The sequence below is a fragment of the Mus caroli genome, unplaced genomic scaffold (assembly GCF_978045245.1).
Source record: "Mus caroli unplaced genomic scaffold, Mus_caroli_1 scaffold_6, whole genome shotgun sequence".
In the NCBI taxonomy this organism is placed as follows: domain Eukaryota; kingdom Metazoa; phylum Chordata; class Mammalia; order Rodentia; family Muridae; genus Mus; species Mus caroli.
Genome location: NW_028227261.1, coordinates 141,585,162 through 141,610,992, shown reverse-complemented (window position 1 = coordinate 141,610,992; position 25,831 = coordinate 141,585,162). Strand labels below are relative to the sequence as shown.

At 37.6% G+C, this 25,831-nt stretch overlaps 1 protein-coding gene across 2 annotated transcripts in view; it reads left to right on the top strand.

Moving 5' to 3' along the window:
- The first annotated feature begins 2,910 nt into the window (after positions 1 to 2,910).
- Positions 2,911 to 25,831, top strand: part of Triqk (triple QxxK/R motif containing) — a 59,177-nt gene continuing 36,256 nt past the window's right edge. For both annotated transcript variants that reach the window (XM_021161347.3, XM_021161346.3), the window contains exons 1-2: positions 2,911 to 3,035; positions 14,126 to 14,275. The gene's annotated coding sequence lies outside the window, so the exon portion shown is untranslated. The remainder of the gene's footprint in view (positions 3,036 to 14,125; positions 14,276 to 25,831) is intronic.

The following is a 25,831-nucleotide window of genomic DNA, read 5'->3' as shown; positions in this document are numbered from 1 at the left end:
GTCTGTATCTGTCTGTCTCTTTCTCTCTCTGTCTCTCTCTGTTTTGGTGTGTGTGTATGTATGTGTGCTGCTGCCTGAGAATCAGAATGCAAAGCTCTCAGTTACTTCTCTAACATCATGCCTTCCTGCACGTTGCCATGTTCCCAGCCATGATAATAACAGACAAAACCTCTGAACTATAGGCCAATCCCAATTAAATACTTTCCTTTATAAGAGTTGCCTTAGTCACGGTGCCATTTCACAGCAATAAAACATTAACTAAGACGCTCACCTAGAAATTTCAGGGATTCTTCTGCCTTGGTTTTCTACCTGCTGAGAACATGAGCAGTGCCTTTCAATGTATATATTGCCTGTCTCTAAAATGTTATTTATTTGGCAGTTTGGATGTTGGTAGCATATATATATATATATATATATATATATATATATATATGTATATATATATATACATATATATATATATACATATATGCATACCTTATATATATGCACACCTTGTATATATACATACACATATACACATATATGCACACCTTATATATATATGCACACCTTGTATATATATATATACATACATATATACACATATGCATACCATATATATATATATGTATACATATATATGCATACCTTGTATCTATGCAAGAATTACAAGGGTTGGAGCAGAAATATACAAAATAAGTAACAGAGGTCTAGATAGACAGGAACAAACTCTTCTACTCAAAATGTAGGAAGTATTAAGTTAGTTGGAGACAATATTTTTAGCACAATTATTTTAAAAGCTACTTTGTAAGGCTACTTTGTAGTAGTTATTATACACTCTAAAGTGGCCAGTGCCACTTCATATAGCATTAAATGCTTATGCAATAATGTAACCTAACCAAGCTCATCTCCTAAGGATATTCACAGTAAGAAATTCAGCGGCAGATTCTCATTATTTGCTGTTCTTTGCTTATAGAGCACAGTGTTTTCTACTGGATGTGTGACAAAATAGAAAGGTGCAGAGTTCCAGCAATCAGAATAAATGACTCAAACATCTGCAGCTATACATATGTGGAGCATACAGCTGTGTTTATTTCAAAGATAACACATTTACATGCCTACAATACATTTACTTAAATGTATATTTTATGCATGTGAGAAATTCAAACAAGGGCATTTTCTCTATGTGAATATGCATTTGAAAAACGACTCACATCTATTCTCCACATTTATTTAAAGCTAACAGTATTTATTTATACAATATACTTATTACTACACAATCATAACTCTTTCAGAATAAAACATTTTTAAAAGATTAAAGAAACTTAAATGGGAGCATAGGTCACACACAATCAAGAAATCTTTGGGCTGGAGTTATTCATAGTTCAAGCTCTAAGAAGAATTTGGAAGTTCAGCAAGATTAGAATATAAAGTCATTTGCCACAAAATATATTCCTTCTATTCCAGTAATTTTTTCACAACATGGTGTCCATTTTATTTGAACAAGGAAGCATATATGTTAGGGCTTCACTATTTCCTCCCTCCTCCAAGCAACACACATATACAATCCTCATTAAGAACATTTATTTAATGTCATTGAATTCTATCTTTGTTTCGTTTTAAAGATCCTGAATACCAGAAAATGATCTAGCAGTACAGAAAATAAAATCACATTTTGGGTTTCATTTCTCAATAAGATATCATGGGAGACTTCAGAGATATCTATTTATATGTGCCTACATTCTTTTTGTATGATGTTTTGCCTTTTACAAACTTTTGTAACACTTGAAGGGGTATTATTATTTTAATATTTCTTTTTTTTTTAATTGAAAATAGATTCTTCTGTCATGCAGTACATCTCAACCACAGCTTCCCCTTCCTTCCTTAGATCTCTTCCTCCATTTCTTCTTCAGAAAAGAGCAGGCCTCTGAGAGACAACAGCCAAACTGGAAAAAACAATATACAGTAACACAAGGTGAAATCTCTTATATTAAGGTTGGACAAAGAAACCCAATAGGAGGAAAATAATTTTAAAAGCAGGCAGAAGAGTGAGAGACATGCTGGCTCCCACTGTGTGGAGTCTCAGGAGAACACAGTAACAGTTATAACAAATACAGGGGGCCTGGCATGGACCCATGCCGCAGGTCCTATGCTCGCCACACAGACTAACTGTGAACCTATGTGAGGCCTGCTTAACTGATTTGGTGGGCCATGTTCTCCCAGAGTCCTCCATCCCCTCTGACTCCGACTGTCTGGGTTTTAAATTTAGTTTATGTCAGTATAAAGAGAATCACTCTTTGTTCAGTGGTATGTTCATTTATTAAATAAACTCACCTGCTTCTAGTCTGGAAGCAGACTATGGATAATAATAATACTTCCCAGGAGGTTTTGTCGGGATTATAAAAGCATAATTTAGAGAGCAGACGGTGATCAAAAACATTCCAAATGTTAAATACCTCAATATTGTCTGTACCTGTTTTACAGATGCGAAAACTAAGTTCCCGAAACAGGCCTGCAATCACAGTCGTTTGTCACCTTTCAGCAATTGCTTTCCCTAAATTGACTCTCTTGTTAAAAGTTAAAAATAAAAGTATCTTATTCATTTTCTTTTTATCCTACCCCAAGTCCTGCCCCTTGAATCTCTTTGAATGTGTTTCACTGTTGGAATGTTTTCCTAAGGATATGACTAGATTTAGGTGTTTGCGTGTAAAAGGTGGAAGTGGTCACTCATTAAAATAACTTTTGGTTTTCGTTTTATGTTTGTGAAGAGAAGTCAGGCTCCTTTCTGTTAATGTCTGCATCCTATGAAGTACTGAAGCTCTAAAGAGTAGAAATGATGGACCTAAGAGCGCGCACAGTCCTGGAGGCTCGCAGGGAAGGCCTAGCCAATCAGAGTGCAGACTGAGGGCTGGCCCCGCCCCTCCTCGTCTGGCCCTCCTGGAGTAGGGGTGTGCGGCTCCACGTCCCGCCCCTGCCTCTGAGTGACAGCAGCGTGGACAGCTGCCCACCCGGCCGGACCCGCAGTTGGGCCGCCCTCGCTGGGCAATGCTGAGGTGTGTTTCCGGCGAGGGCTTGGGGGTTCGGGGTCACAGTTCTCTGGATGCGGGCCCAGGGCTGGAATCGCGCTTTCCCAGCTCTCTCAGCCCCGTGGAGACTGTAGATCTGGCCTGGGGAACAGCCCCAGGCGCTGGGCCTGAGCATCCGGAGGCTCCTCCAGGGAATCCGGGCTCCGAGCCCAGCAGGGAGACCTCCTTTTCGACTGTTTTGGCTTCTCCGGCCCAGAGAGAATGGCCAGACTGGGGTGGGCGTGGCCGCCTGGGTTGCCGAGCAACGCGGGGTGCGCCCTGCCAGCGTGTCCTAGAGCTCCAGGACATTGCTGAAACTCTCAGTCCCACCCACTTCCCCAGGTTTACCCTAGGCTGGGGATTAATTAGCTTGCTGTGCTGTCCACTAATTTGAGAGGCCTCCTTGTAGTTACAGGTGACTAGTTTCTACTAATCCTGTTCAGGCCGCCGCCTCCTCCTGTGTTTTAACTTTGATTACTCTTTCCTGTTTCCCTTTTATGGGAACAGTCTTGTAAGCCAAAATATTTGTAGAGTTGCTTTATTGGTTGGTGGTAGTGGTGAAGTGGGGTTACTTTTTCTGATGTTTAGTGAATCCCTGAACCCAAACGATGTTGTATGTGGATATGCTCTGTCATATGCTGTCTTTCACTTGACCTAATGAACTTCCTCTGGAAGTTGCAGCTCTTTACAGCAAGGTCTTTCATATGTGATTTTCCTTGCAGTCTATTGTGAAGTATGTTAAACTTCTAAGCACTTACTATTGAGTCCATATTTAATGATCAACTACAAGATAACACAGATAACTACTGCAAATATCTTCTTCCCTCATATCTTTTGGCCCCACATGATTCAGAAGAACAAACATTCTATAAGAAAGAAAACACAAACAAGAAGGGAGTTGGCTTTAATTTTCCATGCCAGGGTGCCAGTGTAAATCCTCAGGAAGAGAGCTTCACTTGGCCTGATGTTAACAGTGGCCCTCAGTAAGGAAGCCCCTTAGTTTTCCTTAGTTGAGGAAAACTTCCTCAACTTAGTTTCCTTAGTTGAGAACCCTCAACCATCTCATCTATAAAGTTCTCAATCTAGTATCTATCCTAGCAGGATTGATTTAAAAGTATAATTACAATAGTGATGTGCAGTAATCCAAAATGTTATTGGTTATAATGTTCGTTTGTTTTTATCTTAGAGTATTTTTAAATGATCTTGACTTTCCTCATTTCTTTGGCTAGTAGAGAGGTGAGGATTACGGCCATCCATCTTTCCTCTACTAATCCAGTGTTGTTACGGCTTCGGTAGCACACAAAGGGCCTTGCACAGTTTATCTGCCCTTAGTATCGGTCCCCCACCACCCAAGAATACACAGAGAAGGGGTTGTGGTTTTGTAGGGGCTCTTGGGGAGATCAGGAAATGTTCGTGTTAAATCTAATAATTTCCAGTTTTCAATGTCACCATTTTGAGATGCCAGAGAAAGCTTTGAGTAATCCTGTAGATTGGGCAGCATTTAAATAGGAAGTGGAAGCTTTATCGAGACCACCATTTTCCTTTAATTTAGGACACAATAATTACTTCCCCCCATGTCTCACTAAGGAAAACTTAGAGCAGAGTTTTTGTTTTGTTTTTTAGTTTATTTTTTAACTCTTTCTTTCAAATAGCCTTTAACCCCATTTCACTATCAAAAATAAGGTCATTACAATCTATCTCATTTTTACTAGTAATCACTAGAAACATCGAATGTTGAATAACTTATTACTTTGTTTCAATATAAGCCCTTGATCATGTCTATGAAAGAGTAGTCAGGAGAAGAAAATGTAGTGCTATAGGACAGTGTTAAATTGTACTTTGAGATAAATGTTAAATGTGTAAAATTTCTTCTGCATCAGTCCTCATCTTGGACAAATTAACAAAGAGAGCCTTATTATGTTAAGTTCATGCAACTGTAAAATCATTACCTGATTCTTTCTTACAGCTCACGTTTTAATGTACAGAGGCTAAAAAATATCCTGGTTGCTTTCAGTTTCTGGTAGTTGTAACCCTGTCTTTTCCTGCAATGCCCCAGTTCCTGAAAAATGACTCGGAGGCTTATTATTTAATAATAGATGCCTAGGTCTGAAGCTTTTAAGAGTTGTATAAACTAGCCAACTATCTCTTAACTCAATTATCCTGTTGATACTATTCTATGTCTGTTACATGGCTGGTTACCTCTCTTCAGTTTTGTCTGACTTTCTCAGAGATGGTCAGGAGGCAAATTCCCTGCCTGACTCCCTCTGAGTGGAAGTCCCGCCTTCTAATCCTCTCTCAGCAAGTTGGCCATTAGATTTTTATTGACAGGCAATTCTTCCACACACTACACAAGAGATTTTCTCTACATGTAGCTCTTTTCCCAATTTCATTTTTAAATAGAAGATTTTAAATAGAGTTTGTTATTTACTTTGCTCAAATAACCCACAGAAGTTGGTACCAGTTGTAGACATGCCACCACTGGAGAGACGAAGCATTAGAATAGGAAGAATCTGTTTCTTTTGTAGTAAGGGTCGAGTGTACAAAACAGCCTGGTCTTAGAACGACTCGGCCCTTCTTTACTGGCCTCTCTGTTTCTATTAGAGAAACTGGGTAAAGAAAGACTAGACTTGGCATCTCAAGGACATAAACATTTTAAGGTTCAATAATAGATTTTTGTTTCTTGTCTTGAGTTTGAAAACAGTGCCTAAACATCAGTTTTTCAATTAACAAACTGACTAGGGGTTAGCACTTTTGATCAGATACCAAAATGACTGTTGGTTCTCCCTACCCCCTTTTCTTCTTCTTCTTCTCCTTTCTTTTCTTGTCAAGATAGGGAAAATGACTTTTATTCATAGTTATCTAAAGAAACAAACCTGGAATAACAGGTAAACATTAAAAGATGCTTCATTAGAATGCCATACAGGATGGATCTGGGTTATCCAACAGTGACTGGTTCCCAATGGAAAGCCAAGAACTTTTTTTGTTTGTTTGTTTTGTTTTGTTTAGCTCTTGAAACTGGATGACACAGCAGTTCCAATCTTGTGCTGGAATCCCAAGGACTCCTAAAAGCTACTAATCTTCAGTCTGTGTTGGAATCCTGAAGATGTAGATTCTAACACCAGTGAAGGAATCCTTCAGCCCCAGAATAGATGAACTTGCCAGCAAGAGTGAGGGAAAACTAGGCAAAGCTTACTGTTTTCATTTCATTGTATGTGGCCTGCTGCCAGAAGATGTGGAGCAGATTTAAGGGTCATCCCACATCAAATGATCCCATCAAGAAAATCCTTCACACAATCCCAGGCTGCTTAGGTTTTAGTTGATTCCAGGTGTAGTTAAATTAACAACTAAGTTGGTTATCACAGTGACATTATAGAATGTTGGTCATAAATACTTTCACTGATGTTACCACCCAGACTCCCACAAATATGCATATGCACATCATAACCTCTATTCCCTTTCCCAGAAACTAGACCTTAATCACCTTGTGAACAAATACTCAGATTTCACAATAGATCCACTTACTCAGACTTACCATTTTGCATCATCCATGCTAGCTTCACTGGAGAGATGAAGACTGATGGAATCCAGTCACTGGTTAGATACACTTTCATATTAATTTTCTTGGTGCTGACAAAGTAGCAACTTAAGGATGGAAGGTTTATTCTGAATTAGTGTTCTAGAAGTAGTCTAAGATGGTAGGGAAGGCATGGAGACAGGAACATGGATCTGCTGGGAATATTGCATCAACAGTCAGGAAGAAGTAAACAATACAGCTTAGGCTCATCTGACTTTCTCCTTTTTATGCAACCCAAGACCCAGCCCAGGGAATAGCATTACCTCCTTTTAGACTAGGTTTTTCCACTTCAACATAGTGATAATAATCTCTCACAGACATGCAAAAAGGATTATTTCCTAGATGATTGTAGGTTCAATCAAGTTGATAATTGATATAACTATCATATTCTCTCATTTAGAAGCTGCAAGTGAATGGGATTGTAGGCCAAGACTGTTAACCTAGCACTCTGGTTTCTTAAAATGAGTGACATTCCTTGGTCTTTTGAAGTATGTCATAGCATTTTTACATCATTACAATGATGTAAAGCAGCTACTTTTGAGACTATGGATTGGGTAACAGGGAGATCTGTCAGCTGAAGGAAGAATAGTCTTTTCTTACTGAAATGCTGAGTGCCCCATTGGAAAGTATACATCTGTGAGTGTTTCTCTGTGTCAAAGCATGAAGTGAGGTCATCTTTCCCCCAGACTTTATGAATATATGCATGTTTTAACATCAACAGTTTGTGCCTCTATGAAGGTCTGAAACATACTGTTTAGAATATAGTATTATGCACTCCCTCAGTATACCTAAAATGATGCTAATAGAAAATAGTGACACAATTTATTCATATTTTATTTCCTTAAGAAGTCTGTTAAACAAATAAGAATAATTTAGTCCTATAACTAATTCTTTTACTAACCTCTTAATATTTTTATATGGTAGAAATGCTAGGTGTTTTTGAAGGAGGAGAGTAATTTTACCTCATAAATCTGAATACTATAAAAAGGTAAACATTCTTTATGCAGTGATATAACAAACCACTGTGTTGAGTCACAGGTAAGAGAGTGTCACATAAAGTGAATGTTCTTGTCATCACCATGTCTTTTAAGTTATGGAAACTGCAATAAGAATAAAGAAACCTGCTTCTTTTATAATTTCCACAGTCACTGCAAAAGTAGCAGGCCAGTTAGGACTGAAGCCAAAATTTTAACTATGACAAAAGATAGATGACTCAATCTAGAAAACACTTGATTTTATATAAAAATGCCTCTGGTAGATTTTTAATACTATTTTAAATATAGTCTACACATGGCAAGATCCTAATTAGAGATTATAGCTTATATCCTGATTGAGCGGGACATACACTAGACTTCGGGAAGCTTTAGATTTGACTCTGTGTCCTTTACAGTGATCGCTTTCAGTCTGTGAGCAGTACCAGAACAGATTACTGAATTCTGAATCTGTCTTTTCTCTGCTTCTAGGTTTACCCTTCTCTCGTTTCATTCCACTCCTCAAATCTGTTTCCTTCAAATGTGGGGAATGCTGGATTATATAGAAGTTTTTATGTACTAAAATATTCTGGACAATAAAGAGTTTGACAGTGAAACCAAGTGGAAGAAAATACCCCATCAAATCAAAGAAATTAGCAAAGAAGCCAGAGGCATGCCTCAAGTCAAAGAAGACCAACGCAGGGAGACATTTGAAGCTAATGCATTCATAGTGCATCCATCGCCTCTGTGTTTAGAACGCCATCCAAAAAGGACAGACAGTAATAGAGTGATAGCAGAGAGATAGTAGCAAAGATAAAAGATGTTATGAAATTTAAAAAAAATATAAAAACATTAAGTATTTTTTATAAAATGTAACTTTAATATCTCATACTTCTATTTGGAGTTTGGCATGTGCCACACTGGAAATGACCGTGTTATCAGGGCTGTAATGATTGCGAAACCTCCAGTAGACAATCTTGGTTTCTGTTCCTTTTGCAGGTCTTATGGCTACCCACATTCCTATGCTTATCGCTCTCTTCTCTCACCTACTAGGTCAGCAACATTGCATGTATCTGGCTGGTCTTTTGCAGTGCATCTCCTAATGGTAGCAAAGATCCTTCAGTAAATTATATGAGGTTCTGGGAACCAGAATTTGAATATTTTTGGGCCAGGCAATATAATACTATCTCTGATATCCATAAGCCAGTAGTTCACAATGTTTTATTCTTATTCAAATATATATTACACTATTGAATTAATTTTTTCTTTATTACAGGTGCTGTCCATTTTAAACTAGATTGAATCAAAGTATTTAGAATAGCATACACAGACAATTTCATGTTCATGGCTCACGTCTTATAATTAATACCTTACCAGGTTGATTTTTTTCCTTCCCAAAATAAAAAAAAAGTAGCTAGAGTCTTATATACATATAGTAGCAGATTGCTCAAATCCTAAAATACAAAACACAAGGAAATATACATGAAGTTCCCAAACGATTGCTTTGCTGGTTTTGTGGAATTAGACAGTTCATGAAACAGATGAGAAACCATAAACTTTCCTGAAGATACCTTCTTTATTTTCATGTGAAATATGATTATAAATTAAAACTGTTTTTTTGAGTGATCATATCTTACATATCTTACATCTAAAAAGATGCCTTTTGCATTTCTGGGTTTTCTTTTTCCTTGTAAAATGTCGTCCTCTCTTGGCCTGAATGATAAATGTTGATGTAGAGGACTAATGTTGCCTTTCCATCCAGGGGATCCAGATTTGCTCCAAATGTCTATCAATATTTTATTTGCCTCAGCATCTTCTTGCTCTTCAAGGAACTGTGCTGCCAACACCAGAAAAGTCTACTTTTCTTTACATTTCAAAATTGTGATTTTATTTTATTTTATTTTATAGGAATTGATCAACATTTCCATAGAGATTCTAGACTTTGCTTTTGAAAGGCAACAATAAGTTACTATCCTGATATTATAAATATTTGGCCATTGTATTTTAAAACTAAGTGACTATAAAGGTAAATGTGCAGTATTTAATAAGTGAAATGCATATTATCAAAGGTTTGTCTGGGTGGAACAGGTAAATTATACAGATTAAGTGTAAAATTAAATGAAGTCTTAAGAATATCCACGAAACCAAGATTGGTAAGTCTAGGAGGAAGCTTGGATTTCGGTAAAAGGGATAGAGTTGTGAAGCGGTTGAAGTTTGTAACAGGGGTAACTTTTACTTAGAAAATAGGAAGCGGTTCAGCAGCCAGGGAAGTCTATTTGTAATATTGCTGAAACTGGGACCATAGAGTCCTCATGGCCAAGTGAAAGGGCTGGTATATGCTATGCAGAAACCATCTGAATCATTTAGCAGAGGATGCACTGTAGGATGTACAGTAAGTAAAGGATCAGATTAGCACTTTAGTAACTCCCAACCTTTCACAGTATCCCCCTGCCCCCAATTCTGTTATCACATAAATGAAAGTAAGCATGAGCAATTCTGACTCTAGTTGTTTTTATATTCTTCTTTAAAGTATTGTATGTAAATAGTTTCTTAGCCACCCTAGGAACACATGGAGTATATAAAATTATGTCACATGTAAATGTATGGGCTAAATAAGTCAAATCACTCAAAAGTTAGAAGATGAAGTTACTTATAAGGTACAGAAGGTAATATTTTCTGGTCTTCATAGGCATATCAATTTAGACAGAACATGATACATAATCATATGTTTGCCTTCTGTGATACCTTTAAGTACGTCACATGGAAGTCCATCAAAGCTTAAGATGGTTTAGTTAGAGGCCACTTGGATCTGTATATATTTTATAGTTTAGATGTAGATAATGCAATCTCTAAACTAACGCTTATCATTTTTGATGAAATTAATATTTCAGTGCCCACAGAGAACTTGACTATCTGCTTTTAGTTTAATATTGGCTCAGTCGCTAATGAAATCATTTTCTGGATAATAACATATTATTTATACATGCGCTGGTATTCATAGCTCATCTTATAAAGAGTCCTTCCTCCTTTTCACAGATAACATGTCAGTCCGTAGCTCAGAACATGTAGGTCCCTGTAAAGAGTGAACTCTACAGATAGATTTTAATGCAGATTCCTGTCCTTTTCACTCTCAAGGTAGCGTGCCCAAGTAGGTCACTTTCCGAATCCCAAGGGAAGCATTTCTTCAGTTACAGCTAATTGTATGTATTCCAGAGGGATGTGAAGACAAGTTCTGACCACACAGCTGGTTACATAGTCACAGTGCTTGCCATGCTAGCTGCCATTTAACAAATGCCAACTCCTCGAGATTATCACTTGTTTCATCATCATTTATAAGGGGCCAGGACCTGTTATTTACATTTTGAAAATTCATTCGTTCTGTTAAATGACCATCTCTAGAGCTGTATGTAAGCTGTGGTTGAGGTGTCAGCAAGGGCTGACCTGTTGGTGGGTGCTTGTACCCTCGGTGGGGGTAACCTTTCTCCACTGTGGATCTTCCCTTTACTTCAGAAATCTCAATTACACAACACTGAGGGATAGACATGTTACCTTTATAATCTAACCCCCCCCCCCAGGGAACATGTGACCCCGAGATTTTTAGATAAGGACACAGAGTAGATCATTATCCTACTTTTATTTTAAATTCCATATTGCGATGCATAGTTCATGAGCGTAAGATCTGACATGTTAAAAATGGTCCTATTGGGTAGGTTCAGAATGTTTACAGACTCGTGCAACCATCAACACTGTCTGAATTTGAAATAGTTTTACACTTCGGCAAGAACTTTTTTCTCCATTAAAAATCACAATTTATCTCTTTCACCTCAACAGCATAATTGTTTTAGTCTCACTATTGATTTTTTCCCATTCTGAATTTTTCCTGTGAAGAGAACAATAGCACTGACCCATTCAGTGAGTAATTCCACTTGCTCTTTTTTACTTATCTTTATTTCTAGGACCATACATGTAGTAATGTGCATTAGCATTTGATGAGATTTTCTGACCAATAACCAGGTATGTGGCCTTGATTTTTCAGTCAGTTCATTGTGGGTTGGTTCCCTTTGAGGCTATTAGAATAAGTCCGTTCTGAAGACGCGCATGCACACATGTACATTTTGTATGCCAAGCCTTTCCCTTCTCAAGAGCGTGCACTTACTAGCAGAGGTGTTGGTCATATGCAGTTCTTTGTGTAATTTTTGGGGAGTAGTCGCTGACTCTCTAAAGTGTGAATTCACACTTTCACTTTGCTAACCAACTCACAAGGGTTCGAATCTCTCCACTGGCATCTTCCTCCACTGGAAGTGTTTTTCTTTTGATTAGTCAACCATGCAGAGGTGAAAGTGCCGAGCCTCTGTTCTGAATTTCCACAACAAATAATGTATGTGCTTGTTGGAAATTTGAAAAGCCTTAGGAAAGATGTCATTTCTAATTCGTTAATCATTGGAAAATTGGACTAATGATTTTTTACGTTGTTGAATAGCAAGAGTCTTTCATATAATCTCAGTACAAAACTTGTATCCATTACCTGACTTGTAAATGCTTTCTCCCATTGTGTGGGTCATCTTTGAACTGTTTTTATTCTTTGGAGCATATATTATAATATCCTGGCTTCAGTCTCTGAGAAACTGTTATGTAGCTCAAAGTCATTTGAGTCACACAGTTTTGAAGAGTATTATAATACTAGCCCTGACATAGGATTGGGATTATTTTGTTTTTGTTGTTATCTTTAGGCAGTAGTATGAGATAAGCATTAAGCTTTACTCTATAAAAAGCCATTTTTCATAATATGACTCGACTTTAATTTTCATCTGTACGTATGGATGGCCTCGAGGCTGGATAGATGGTTCAGCAATTAAGAGTGCTTTGGTTGCTTATAGCTTCCCCAGTTCCAGGGGATCTGCAGCTCCCTTCCAGCTTCCACAGACAACTGCACTCACGTATGTGTGCATGAGTATGTAAGTGTGTGTATGCCCTCCCCTATGCCTTCCCCACCCCCATGTTAGCACGTACACATACCATTTTTAAAAAGTAGTTCCTAAGATTGTAAGATATTTGTATTTATCATATTAGAATTAAAAATATCCTCAAATATATGAATTTTAATTTTCAGTTTCTACTATTAGAAAGCAGTTTGGAGTCATATAAATTTGATTCTCATCTACACAAGAATAATTTCAGTGTAAACTAGAAAAAAGTTCAGAATTTGGTGTATAATGTGTAATATATCTTACTCTTATGTTCAGTGAAAATGTGTATAATTTACATATAGACAGTTATTTTCCATTATTACTGTTAATAAACTGTTTAGGACATAATATGCACTTTAAAGTTTTTCATTAGGTACTATTATTGCTTTGTAAGTTTGTGAGATACAAATTGAAATAGCTAAAAGTAATTTGAAATTTGTCTCTTATACTCAAGAACCACTACCACAGTGGTTCTTAACCTGTGGGTCATGACCTCTTTTGGTACTTGTGTATCAGATATTCTGCATATCAGATAGTTATACTGCAACTCATAGAATTAGCAAAATCACAGTTATGAAGTAGCAGCAAAATATTTTATGGTGGGGAAGTCACCGCAACATGAGGGACTGTATTAAAGGATATGTTAAGAAAGTTGGGAACCATTGCTCTAGAATAAACTAGACCATCTCCCACTACTTTTCAGATGACCTTTGCACATATATTAAGTCAAGAAAATTGTTGTAATGCTTTCCTCTAAGGGACCTTCTCCTAGCCATTAGTATGGTTTTGTGCCTTATAAAGATGCATTATCTTCCAAATATACTTTGGCAGTTAAATCTGTTTTGGGTTGAAAATATTTATGTTGAATAAGTAAGTAAACAAACAAATCAATATTAAATTATTTGTTAAATAATATTGTACTACTGTGTACTGACTTGCCCCACATTTATCTTGTTGTCTATTGATACTTAGTACATTACTGTAGGTGGCTACATTATATTTGGTAATTACTTATTGGTTTTAGTCAGCATTACAATATGCTAATTAATCAATAGTTAGAAAACCAGGAATCATAGAATGAAACAAAAGAAACCCTATAAAGTTTAAAATGCTCTTTTTTTTCTATTGTTTCATTTTCATTTTTAAATTACTTTTGCTCCTCTATGTGTGTGTGTTCACATTTGTGGTTGTATGTAATGTAAGGTGGGTATATCAGGAGGCCCAGGGCTGACATCAGGGATCTTCCTCAGTTATATTCACATTATATATTAAGGTAGGGTCAGGTACTAGAGCCTAAAATTTACACCTTTCGGTAGTTGAGCTAGCCAGCTTGCTTTAGACGTATTCCATCTCAGCTTCCCAAGCACTGAGATTTTTGGTGGTTCCTTGCTCCTTGCCTGCCTGATCATGCAATCTGGAAGCCTGAACTCTGGTCCTTACATTTGCCCAACAAACTCTTTATCAACAGATCTGTCTCTAGCCCCTCACTGTGTTTTGTTTTTAGTCAATGCAGTAACTGAAAATCTTCCATTTTAATTTGTCCATATATCTCATTTTAAATTACAGTAAGAAAAATCAACCAAGAGTGTAATTTTTGGCAAGGAGTTGAATTTGCCAGGAATGCTGCAGAGCTTCTGAGACTTGCTTCGGGAAACATCTCTTGTTTTGGCCGCTTTCCAGAGTTTCGACTTGGCAGCCTCAAGGACACAGCGTAAGGTGTGTTTCCTTGATTGAATGCTTGGAAAACGGTGTTTTGATTTGTGGTTTGTTTCCTTGTACTTTGTTTTTCTTGGTTTGAATTGTTTGCTTCTGGCAGTGAACTTGGGCTCTGAACATGGCTTTTTGTTACAGAGGGCACTATCATAATAAGAAAATGTTTTACATGTTTTTATGTGTAATTTAGACATATCAAAGTAAATCAAGCAAAATTCATAAGCTGCAGATTTTATCTGGCTTATTTGTTAAATAACACTGTACTAATGTGTTCTTACTTGTTACCACATTTAACATATAATCTCTTGATACCTAGTACATTATTATGGCTTAGTACATTATAATATTTAGTAATTACTTATTGGTTATAGTCAATGTTGCAATATGTTAATTAGTGAACATAATCATAGCTATTCAGTGTTACATTTACTATTTTTTTGTTTTTTGTTTTTTAATTTATTGACACATGGCTTCAAAAGAGTAGTAGGAAGGAAATAAAGCATAAAGTCTCTTGCTTGGCTGATGACATCTTTCCTTTCTCAGTCCCCATTCACAGTCCCCCAAAGGCTCTCTAGTCACTCCTGCTGAAAGCCGAGGCACTGAAAACAAAGCCCGGCCCCTTGCTTTGTTTCTCAGTTTATCTCTGCTCTTGTACACATTTGTTTGTTCCAGGCTTAGAACACAGTTCTTTGAGCATTCCAGGCTTCCCCCATATCAGCAACCTTGTGCTTGCTGTTCTGTTTTGTCTTATTCCTTTTGCACTGTATTAAAATGTCACCATTTATCTGTACCATAAAGGTCACTTTTCAGTCAGAAGGTCTGCCATGAACACAAAGTATTGCTCTCTATATTGTAGTATCCATCCATATTTAATAAGTAGTATATTTTATACTTATTTTGCTTATTTTGGTCATCACTAGCAAGGTTACAATATACAACAGTGGTTTTATTCTGAAATGCACCACGCAGGCTCTTTCATTTGAGCCCTTGGTGCTTTGCAGGGAGTCTGGAGAGCCTCTGGTCATTGAGGTTTGTTGGAAGGAGTAGCTCAGGGGGCCGGAGCACATAGGTCAGCCCTGCTTCCTCTCTTGTCTTTTGTTCCTGATCCATGGAGGTGTAAGCAAGCAGCTTCATGCTCCTGCTGTCAGACTGTGTCTCCCATACCTCAGGGCTGCAAGGGACTGGACCTTTAATAGTGAATCAAGATAAACTCATTCTACCTTACACTGTTTCTTTTGCAGGTATTTGGTCACTGCAGGAAGAGTGAATCATCAAGCATATGATGGCTCTGTTTTTGCTCAGTCTCCACTAGCTAGCATAGCCAGAGAGCTCATATCTCAATGTCGTAAAACCACAAAGGTTTATTTCTTATATAGTCGCCATACCCAAAATTCATTCATAGGAAAGCTTAAGACCCCCAACACCAAAGGCTTCACCTGAACCCACTTCCACCATCACTTCAACAGTGAGAGAGAAGAGTAGCTTCTTGGGCTTTGTGTTTAGTTTCATTAGATAAAGCACATAGCTTACTTTCAAATGCAGGAGTGATGATTACAGCATTTCCTCCACCAGGACAAAGGATGGAGAAGAGTTGTCATGTTCATAGCTGCCAAAGCTGTCTGCTAGTGTGTGAGTGTGTGTGTGAGTATGTGTGTGTGTGTTTGTGTGTTTGTGTGTCTGTGTGGTATATGTATGTGTTGTGTGTGTGTGTGTGTGTATGGTATATATGCATGTGTCTCTGTGTGTGTGGTGTATGTATGTGTCTGTGGGTGTGTATGTCTATGTGGTGTATGTATGTGTTGTGTTGTGTGTATATGTGTTGTATGTATGTGTTGTGGTGTGTGTGTGTGTGTAGGGGAGCGGTGCACATGTGCCAGGATATACAGAGAACTCAGAGAACAAACCACAGAAGTTAGTTGTCTTTTACTATGCATGTCCTGGGGGTGGAGCCAGGTCCTAAGGCATGATGGCCCTGTCTGTTTCCATTAAGCCATCTCAACTTACCCCTTCCTCTTGCTTTGAAGGAAGAACATTTGATTTAGTTTCTAAAATCTTATTCCAAGAAAGAGAGAACATGAACACAATCAGTAAACTATTCTGTGATTTGATAAATTCAGGAATATGTACAACTCAAAATAGTTAGAGCATAGTGTGTGTGTGTCTGTGTGTATTTAGCCTGGGAAACAAAGCCATATGTTCAGACTAGAATGAAGGTAGATGGAGATTTTGAGAGACTGGGAGTGGGTGTGATGATGAAATGACATGGGAGACAGCAGATTAGAGGGACAGAATTGCATCACAGTATCAGGCATTTAGTAAACTTGATTGCACACTTTACTGCAAAAAATTGTCAAGAAGCTCATTATCTGCATATTGTTACCAGTTCAAAAAAAATTTGAAAACATATCCCTTAAAATGATTGTGTTGTTTCTATGAAAATGACTCATGAGATATAATCTCACTTATGGACAAAAATATTGGATAGCATGATAAGAAAATTTATTTCTTTTTCTTTTTTTAATTAAATATTTTCTTTATTTACACTTCAAATGTTATCCCCTTTCCCGGTTTCCCCCATTCTATTCCCCCTCCCCCTGTTTACCAACCCATGCACTCCCGCTTCCTTGTCCTGATATTCCCCTACACTGGGGCATTGAGCCTTCTTAGGACCAAGGGCCTCTCCTCCCTTTGATGTCCAACAAGGCCATCCTCTGCTACATATGCAGCTGGAGCCATGGGTCCTTCCATGTATACTCTTTTGTTTGTGGTTTAGTCCCTGGGAACTCTGAGGATACTGGTTGGTTAGTATTGTTGTTCCTCCTAAGGGGCTGCAAGCACCTTCAACTCCTTGGGTCCTTTCTCTAGCTCCTCCATTGGGGACCCTGTGCTCAGTCCAATGGTTGGCTGAGGTCCACCTCTGTATTTGTCAGGCACTGGCAGAGCCTCTCAGGAGACAGCTTTATCAGGCTCCTGTCAACAACACTGTCTGCAATAGTGTCTGGGTGAGACAAACTAAAGAGCAGGCTCTGAAGAAAATGCCATCCAGAGACTGCCCCATCTGGGGATCCATCCTGTATACAGTCATATAAGAAAATTTCTTAATAGAAGAAAACTTTCTGAAACTTAAGTAATTATGTAGTACTTTCTTTCGTTTTTTTTTTTTTTTAACCATGTTCATTGCAGCTTTATTCGTAATAGCCAGAAACTGAAAGCAATCCAGATGCCCCTCAACTGAAGAATGGATTAACAATTTACATTTACACGATGGAGTATTACTCAGCTGTTAAAAATAAATTACATGAAATTGGCAGGCAAACGGATGCAACTAAAACAACCATCCTGAGTGAGGTGGCCCAGACTCAGAAATACAAATATGGCGCTGTGGATTCACTTACAAGTGGGTATTAGCTGTTTAGTGCATGATAATCAAGGCGCAATCCACAGATGCAGAGAGGTTAAGTAAAGAGGAGGGCTGGGGGGGGGAGGGGAGCATAGACCTCCCTGAGAAGGGGAAATAGAATAAATTCTATAGGTGGACTGGGGATGTGTGGGGATGGGTGCAGGCAGGAAGAAACAGTAGTGATGAGAAAGACAGCTGGGATGGGGGAGCATACTGAGAAAATCTAGTGCAGTGGAAACTTCCTGGAGCCTCTATGTGTGATCTAATGAGGACTCCTAGTAACGGAGAATATGGAGTCTGAATTGGCCATCCTTTGTAGTCAGACAAGGCTTCCAGTGGTGGAACTGGTGTCCTCCATTCCTATGTAGCACTTTCTAGCAGCATTTTCGATCAGTTTTAGGATCACAGCAACATAAAGAGAAGGATCTGGAGATTTCCCACGTATCTCCTGTTCCAGCACACATGTAACCTTACCTGTGATCCACATCCCCCTATAGTGGTACATGTGCTTGTCTAAGGTGTCCCAGTAGTGCGTCATCTCTCTCAGCTCACAGCTCTGGGGACTCCACTGATGGCTCTGCAAATTCTATGGGTTTGAATCTATGCATACAGACTTGTGTCCACCAGAATATATTCACCACTCTGCAAGTCTCCTGTATCTTCAGCTCCCCTGGGGCTTGCACCTCCAGGACATGACATAATATTTTGCCTTTCCTCCTGACTGTCTTATAGTTGGAGTGTTATTATGTGAAGAACACATTGAAATATGCACTTTCTGATTGTGTTTCTAGTTTTGAGTATTTTTCATTAGCTCAATTACTGGCTGGTGATTTTTTTGGTAATTTTCGCAGTTCCTTATGCTATGTATTTAACCCCTTTCTGTGGAGATTCTCACTCATTCTTTAGGCAGTCTGTTCACTCTGCTGATAGTTTCTTTGTTGTACAGCTTTTAAATTTCACATATGCCTTAGGGTTACTTTCTGTGTATTTGAACTCTTTTGAAAGAAAGTCTGTCCTACCTTTATATCTTGGAGGTTTTTTTCCTCCAGCAGTTTTGGGGCTTAGAATCCTATACTGGTCTTTGGTTGACTGGGAGTTGATTTTTGTGCAGGATTAAAGACAAGTATCTCATGTCTTCTGCATTTGGGTATGTCCAAGTTTTCTTAGTTTTATTTATAGATAAAGCTCTCTCTCTCTCTCTCTCTCTCTCTCTCTCTCTCTCTCTCTCTCTCTCTCTGTGTGTGTGTGTGTGTGTGTATACACACACACACACACACACACATATATATATATATATATATATACATATATATATATATATATATGAGACAAGTTGGCAAGAATTAAATGCCTAAGTATCAGGAAAATGAAAAGTAAAATTGCCTTGAGAATCCATTTAACTCCTTTCACAATGTAACCATCAGCAAACACCACTGCCTGCTAGTGAGAATGGGGGGTCAGAGGAACCTTTACACACTGTTGGCGTGCTTAGAATTGGTATAGAAGCTATGCCAGTCAATATGGAGCTATGGAGCTTTCTTAAAGTGTTAAAAGTAGATATATCATCTTATCCAGTTGTACCCCTCCTGTGGACATACTCAAAGGGTGCAGTCCTACCCTAGACACTTATACATCTGCACTTACTTCCCAGGTTTTCATATTAGCTAATAGAGCCAATATAGATGTCTATGAACAGATGGGTGGATATGGAATGTATGGTAGATCTATATGTTGTAATTTTATTCATTTATAAAGAAAAATTAAGTCATGACATTTGTAGGAAACCATATGGAACTGGCAGTTATCTTGTTAAATAAAACTAATGAAACCCAAAGAAACAAACATAACGTGTTTTCTCTCATATGTAGGAGGTCAGAGTAAGGGGAGGGGGATGATTTAGGAAGGGCAATAAGAACAAAGTGTGCATGAAATGGCTGTGTTGAAACCTATTCACTTGGTGTGCTAATTAAACATAATAAAAAGAACAGTAGCTTTTTCACTAATTTCATTCACCAAGTAGGTGAAGTTTTGGTTCAGTTGTGTTGGGTTTGGTTGTGTTTTTCTTTTGTCATATTATATTCCTTTATGTGGAAGTATCATAGTTTTAAAACTCAATTATTAATGGATATATCGGTTCCTTCTAAGTGTTAGCCATTATGTGCAGGGTTTTATGTGAATGAATATCTTCAGCTCCTTTCGGCAAATACCACATTGCTGGTTCTATGGTAAGCATGTGATTTGTAAGAGTGTGCCCAACAGTCTTCCAGAGTGACTCATTTCTGACCTCATAACACCAATGAAAGTTTCTGTTAAATTACCAGAAATGTGGCTCCTCCATGGGAGAAGCTGTTCTCCCTCGCAGCAGTCATCAGTCGCCTAGGGTTCCTTGTCCAGGAATGTGCCCCCATGAGATTTCCCCCTGCCATTGTAGAGTTTACTGATATTACCATTGTTCAGATCTTGTTTACATAGTCGTTTCTATGAGAACCTGTTCAACAGAAGACTTCCTGGTGTTCTGGCTCTTACAATCCTTAAGCTACCCCTCTGCAAAGTTCCCTGAATCATAGATGCAAGAGTTGTAATATAGATCTATCCATTGGTCTGGGTTTCCCCATGATCTGTAGATCTCTCCATTGTTCCTACTTGGAGTTGTCTGTATTAATCTCAATTTGGTGGTGGTGACCTGAAGTTAGTTATTTCCTTCTTCTTATCCTAAGTGTACCTTCGGATTGGCTGACTCCTCTATTATCAGATAGGTGCTAGTTAACTAGTCTCTTGTGTTAGTAGAACTTGTGAAGAATAGGTGCTCTGGCATATTTCAAAATAGAACCTTTGCAACCCACCTCCAGGAGTCTGGCCATCTTTCTTTTGTATTTACTCTAAAACCAAATTAATCTCCTTGAACTGAAACTCACAAGCATTCACACAATGTGCTTAAAGATGGAGTGCACTGGTTTTCAGTCTTGCAATTCTTCTACTTTCCTCCAAGCAGTTTCAGTATTACTATAGTAATATTCCTGTCTGTTGAGCTGGTCTAGCATACTACTCTGAACTTTGTGTTTATTTGACCATTATATATTAATCTTTTTAGTACTTGGTGAGTTATTAATAACTGCAGTTTATGGACTTAATTATTGAAGTAGCAGTGTTCTTATATAATGAAAAATTGAAATATTAAATCCCAATGACATTGACAAAAATGAAAAAAATTAAGGGCAAAAGAGAAAAAGAAGTCCTTAAGAAGTGCTGTGCTTTCCTAAGCGAGTCTCCCTTGCAAATTTTTCATTTGCAAGTGGCTATCAATTGGAAATAACTTCTGGTTTAAAGAAGGGTTCTCTGTTTCTCCTTTCAGCTCAAGGACCCCATATGGGTACAGACCTGTGCATGTCCTGCACATGTTAGCTCAGTTTCTTTGAGTACTCTGTGCATCATCTGCCCTGCTGTGTTTAAAGGTCTCTGTGGTGGCCTCTTGTATATGGCTTCCTGAGCCTTGAGAAGGGATTTGATGAGGGCTGAGTCTTCCAAGGACTCTCATTCTCTACATATTGTCTGGCTATGGGTCTCTTTATCTGTTCCCATCTGCTGTAGGAGGAAGCATCTCTGATGATGGCTGAACAAGACCCTGATCTATGGAAAGAGCAGAATGTCATTAGCAGTCCTTTCTCCCTGTGTTACTTTAGTAGAACAGTAGTATTTGGTTTTATGCCAGGTCCCTGTTTTATCTAGTTCTGTTCTTAAGGACAGGCCACATGCCCAGCACAAGATGGACCACAGAAAATGAACTCAACAGCATCTTTGGAGGATCCTTGTCTTATAATGCCATACAAGGGCTTTTTCTTGTAAATTTCATAATTATTTATTTGTAAATCTCTCTCTCTCTTTTACCCTTCAAGTCCTCTGTGTATATATTATGGGTTCTGGCTTTGCATTTCTATGCCATTCTTGAGGCAAATGGGTCTCTGCTTCTATGTTTCTTGTGCCTTTCCTTGGGCTCATTCCCTTCTGTTTGGTTTTCTATCCTACTTTGATGTGTTTGTTTTTGCTTTCTCTTATTATATTTTATTATTATCCCATAGAAGCCTGTTTGTTCTCTAATAAGAGACAGAAAGAGGGTAGATCCAGATGGGATGGGACATGGGAAGGAACTGGGAGACGTAGAGGGAGGGTAAACAATAGTCAATATTTATGATGTGAAAAAGTCTATCTTTAATTTGAAAAAAAGAAAAAAGAGAAAAGTACTGTGCCATGAGAAGTAAAGGCAGGCTTCCTGCCTAGGACAGAGTCTGTGTTAATAGAAAGTCCCAGTCTGTTGAGGACTTTATTTCTGTGCTATGTTAGATAATGTGCAAGTTTTTTAAATGAACTCTGATAACTTTGGAAAAAGTAGCAGTAACAAAAGTGAAGCAAAATAAAAATAAATCTGATATATTAAAAATAAGTTATCTAACCAGAGACTATAACAGTACATGGAAAACTTGGAAGGTCACTTTTCCCTTGGCTGATTTATGTAATTTTTTCATGGAATAAGAATTATTTATTTTCATGAAATCTATTTTGTTTGTTTTTGTGATGTGAGCTACGAAAGGAAGTATAAAGGCTATGGTTGGGAATAATCCAGAGACTTTTTACTGCATTCATTTTTATATGCTTTATTGGAAAGGGATGTCCTGGTTTCTGTTTTCATAGTTTTCCATCTTTAGAAAGAGGCAGATGGTATGAAAACTGGACTCCCTTATTTAAAGAGAATGTTGATATTTATAACCAAGCTTATCTACAGCAAAATTTGTTTTTTTTTTGGGGGGGGGGGCGGTTTGCAGCTGTTCCAGGTTGGAAAAATATTATATTAAAGTCCTGACTTGCTGTTCTTTCCACATTTAGGGGGAAATTTTCAGAATGTGAAAAAGTACTGTTTAATTTTAAACGTGAATGTGATGTAAACTGTGAGGTTTCTGTCTAAATGTGAATTCTCTGTTTGTGTGCTGTGATATTACTCTTTTTGTTTCTCTGGTCTATTTCCTCGATACATCACACTTGAGAAATAATTTCCTCATCATTTTCTACATATATCATCAAAGCATTCTAGGAAATTCTGTGGACTTTTTCAGAGTTAGATTATATCATTTACAAGCCATCTTTTTCACTGGGAAATTAACTTTGTTTCTCTTTAGAGTTACTTAAAATAAGTATATTTCTTTTTATCTTTGCGGTTTGCTTTTATTTTTTAATTATAAATGATACTGTTTTATCTTTGGACAAACCCTAGATACCATTGCTTATAATCTGGTTGAGAATTAACTGCATTTTATACTCTAACAATACACAGAGCTGTCTCAATGGGCACATGCCATTAAAAACTAAATTTCCATGCCTACATATACATATTATCTGTGAACATAGGAATGTCTGTGTATATACCAGTACATATATACTATTACATGAAGAATGGTTTTGTAACTAATATAATGTGAATACATATGTTGATTATTGATATATGTAGCTATATGCTTCTCAAATGAAAGTATACTCCACTACTTATGTGGGGATTATTTTTCAGAGAATGAAAGATTATACAAATCATGGTAATGACTAAAATTCATTTTTCCTTTTTTAATTTTGAAATGAGATTTTACTTAAATTTTTCTGTCCCTTCTCTGGCTCCAGTTAGTTTCACTATTCATTTGGAAATCCTGCAAGTCAGGATATTACTTAAATCTGCAAAACCGATAATATTTAGAAGCCATAGTTTCATTATCTCCTGAGACATTTCCTCCTGTGTTATGGATAAACCCTGCAAACATCAGTCCTCAGCTCAGGAAGTGGAGGGTCATTCCTTACCTCTGTAGTCAGAACCTCGAGTGCCTTGCTTTATCAGTTCAGGCAGTTCTATATCTTAGATGATGCTCTCATTCCTCTATACAAAGTTCATGGTTTCAAGCAGAAAGAGAAGAATGCAAGTCCCAGTGAGTGTGTTGTTTGTCTGCTGTGTACTGCTCTTACTTTCCTGTGATTCTGTATTGAACAGATATTCTTTATCTGTATAAGTATTTATTTTGTGAGATTAGAAAAATCTAAATGAAATTTTCAAAATTGCAAAAGCAGATAATACCATTGCCCTCATATTATATATATTTTGGAGGCAGGACAGATTTTAGGTCAAAGGTTATGTGGCTGGCTTGTTGTCCCTGTTTCTTTTTTGGTATCCTGCAGTGAACCTTCCTATAACAATAGAGTAGAATGTAGGGGTAAGGCACCATGTAGATACCAGCTTAACTTTTTCATGTTCAGTGAGATATGTGGGTGTTATCCTTGGGAATGGGGTCAGAAACTATCTATCTTTGCAACATCCTGGGTTGCTTTGGGATTTAAATGGGACCTTCTTGGTCAACAGCTCAACTGAATGAAACCCAGTCCCATCACTGGAATCCTCACCAGACCACAGAAAAAGCCATTGAAACTCCATATCTTCAATTACTAGGACTATTTATTAGAATTACCTTCATATATTCTAGGAAGTTTCCACTATACTAAGTTTGCACACCATCACCAAAGCATCCTCCATACCCCACAAACTGACCTCCCCACCTCTTCCAGTCCCCACCCACCCCGTCTACCTGTAAAATCTACTCAATCTCCCCTTCTAAGGGGGATCCATGAGCTCCCTTGTCCTTTTTACCTAACTCCTCGGGGTCTATGGATTATAGCTTGGTTATCACTTACTTAATGCCTAATGTCCACTATAAGTGAGTAGATACCATATTTGTCTTTCTGGGTACCCCACTCAGGATGAATTCTTTCAGTTCCACTCCTTTGCCTGTAGATTTCAGGATGTCCTTTTTTGTCCTTTTTAAACAGCTGACTAGCACTGCATTGTGTAAAGCACATGCTTATTAAAGGACAAGGCTGGGCAGACACTGTGTCTTACGATATCACTATAGGAGTAACAGCATAAAAAGATTGAAATAAAATATACTTATGAACTATACTAATAGAACTGGTTTCATGGGAGGCAGCCTTTATTCCATGAGACCCAGTTTGTATTTCCTGATGACTAATATTATAATATAATTTGGCTTTAGTATTAAGATTATTTTATAAGCATCACTTTTGTTTTTAAATGTGTAAATTACTTTTCCCCTTTTTTTATTGAATTCAGAAAACATTTTGAATTCCTGTGCTTGCAGCTTCTCATTTTTGAACATTAGCTATTGTTATTCTGTTAGTTTACTGAGGCAAATAGCAAACTATTGATAATCTCTTTTGCAAATATCCCATACAGCCCAGCGCAGATGTCAGACATTTGCCTTTTTGGTAGATTGGATCATCACTGACCTGACTAGCGATGTAGACTTTCTCATATTTACTTGGACTTTTAAATTTCTATAACTGACTCTTTGACCAAGATTTAATATGTTGATGGGACTGGATCAGTCCCACAAGGATAATATCCGTCTTTTAACATCATCTGATGTGGGAACTTCATTGGAGCTTGATATGCCTTGTGCTATTTACACATAGCATAACCACAGACTCTCCTCATAGCTATGAGATTTACCCATGCACAAAGTGAGGATGAGGAGGCAATTAAACTACACATAATGTAGACAACACATAACAGTAAATTTTTAAGAAGAAATTGTTTACTTAAATTTTTAATTTTAAAAAATTTTCTACATGAATATCGTATTTACATTACTTCCATTCCTTTTCCCCTCCCCTCAACTTCTCTACTGTACCCCAAGCCCCATTCAAATCCATGACTTATTTATTATTGTTATATGTTATATATCATAATCCATCTATAATATATAACAAATATATTTTATACTGTATATATACAATGCATATTATATGATATGTGACATCTATACACACATATAGATATTTAATATAGCATCCATTAAGTCTATTTAGTGTTGTCCATATGTGTATGTATTTAGGGTTAAACATTTGTGATTGCATAATCTATCAGGGGACTCACCCCTGGATTCTCTCAGTGGTGATTCATTGCATATATCTAGCTATTCACCTATGGGTGGTACCTTAGAATATTTTCTCCATCCGAATTGGCATGTCAACTGGAGTCATTGTCCTAGTCTTGTTTAAGCAGCCTTTTGTTGAAATTTCAAGGGTGTAGCTTTCTTGTCATATCTAAATGACAC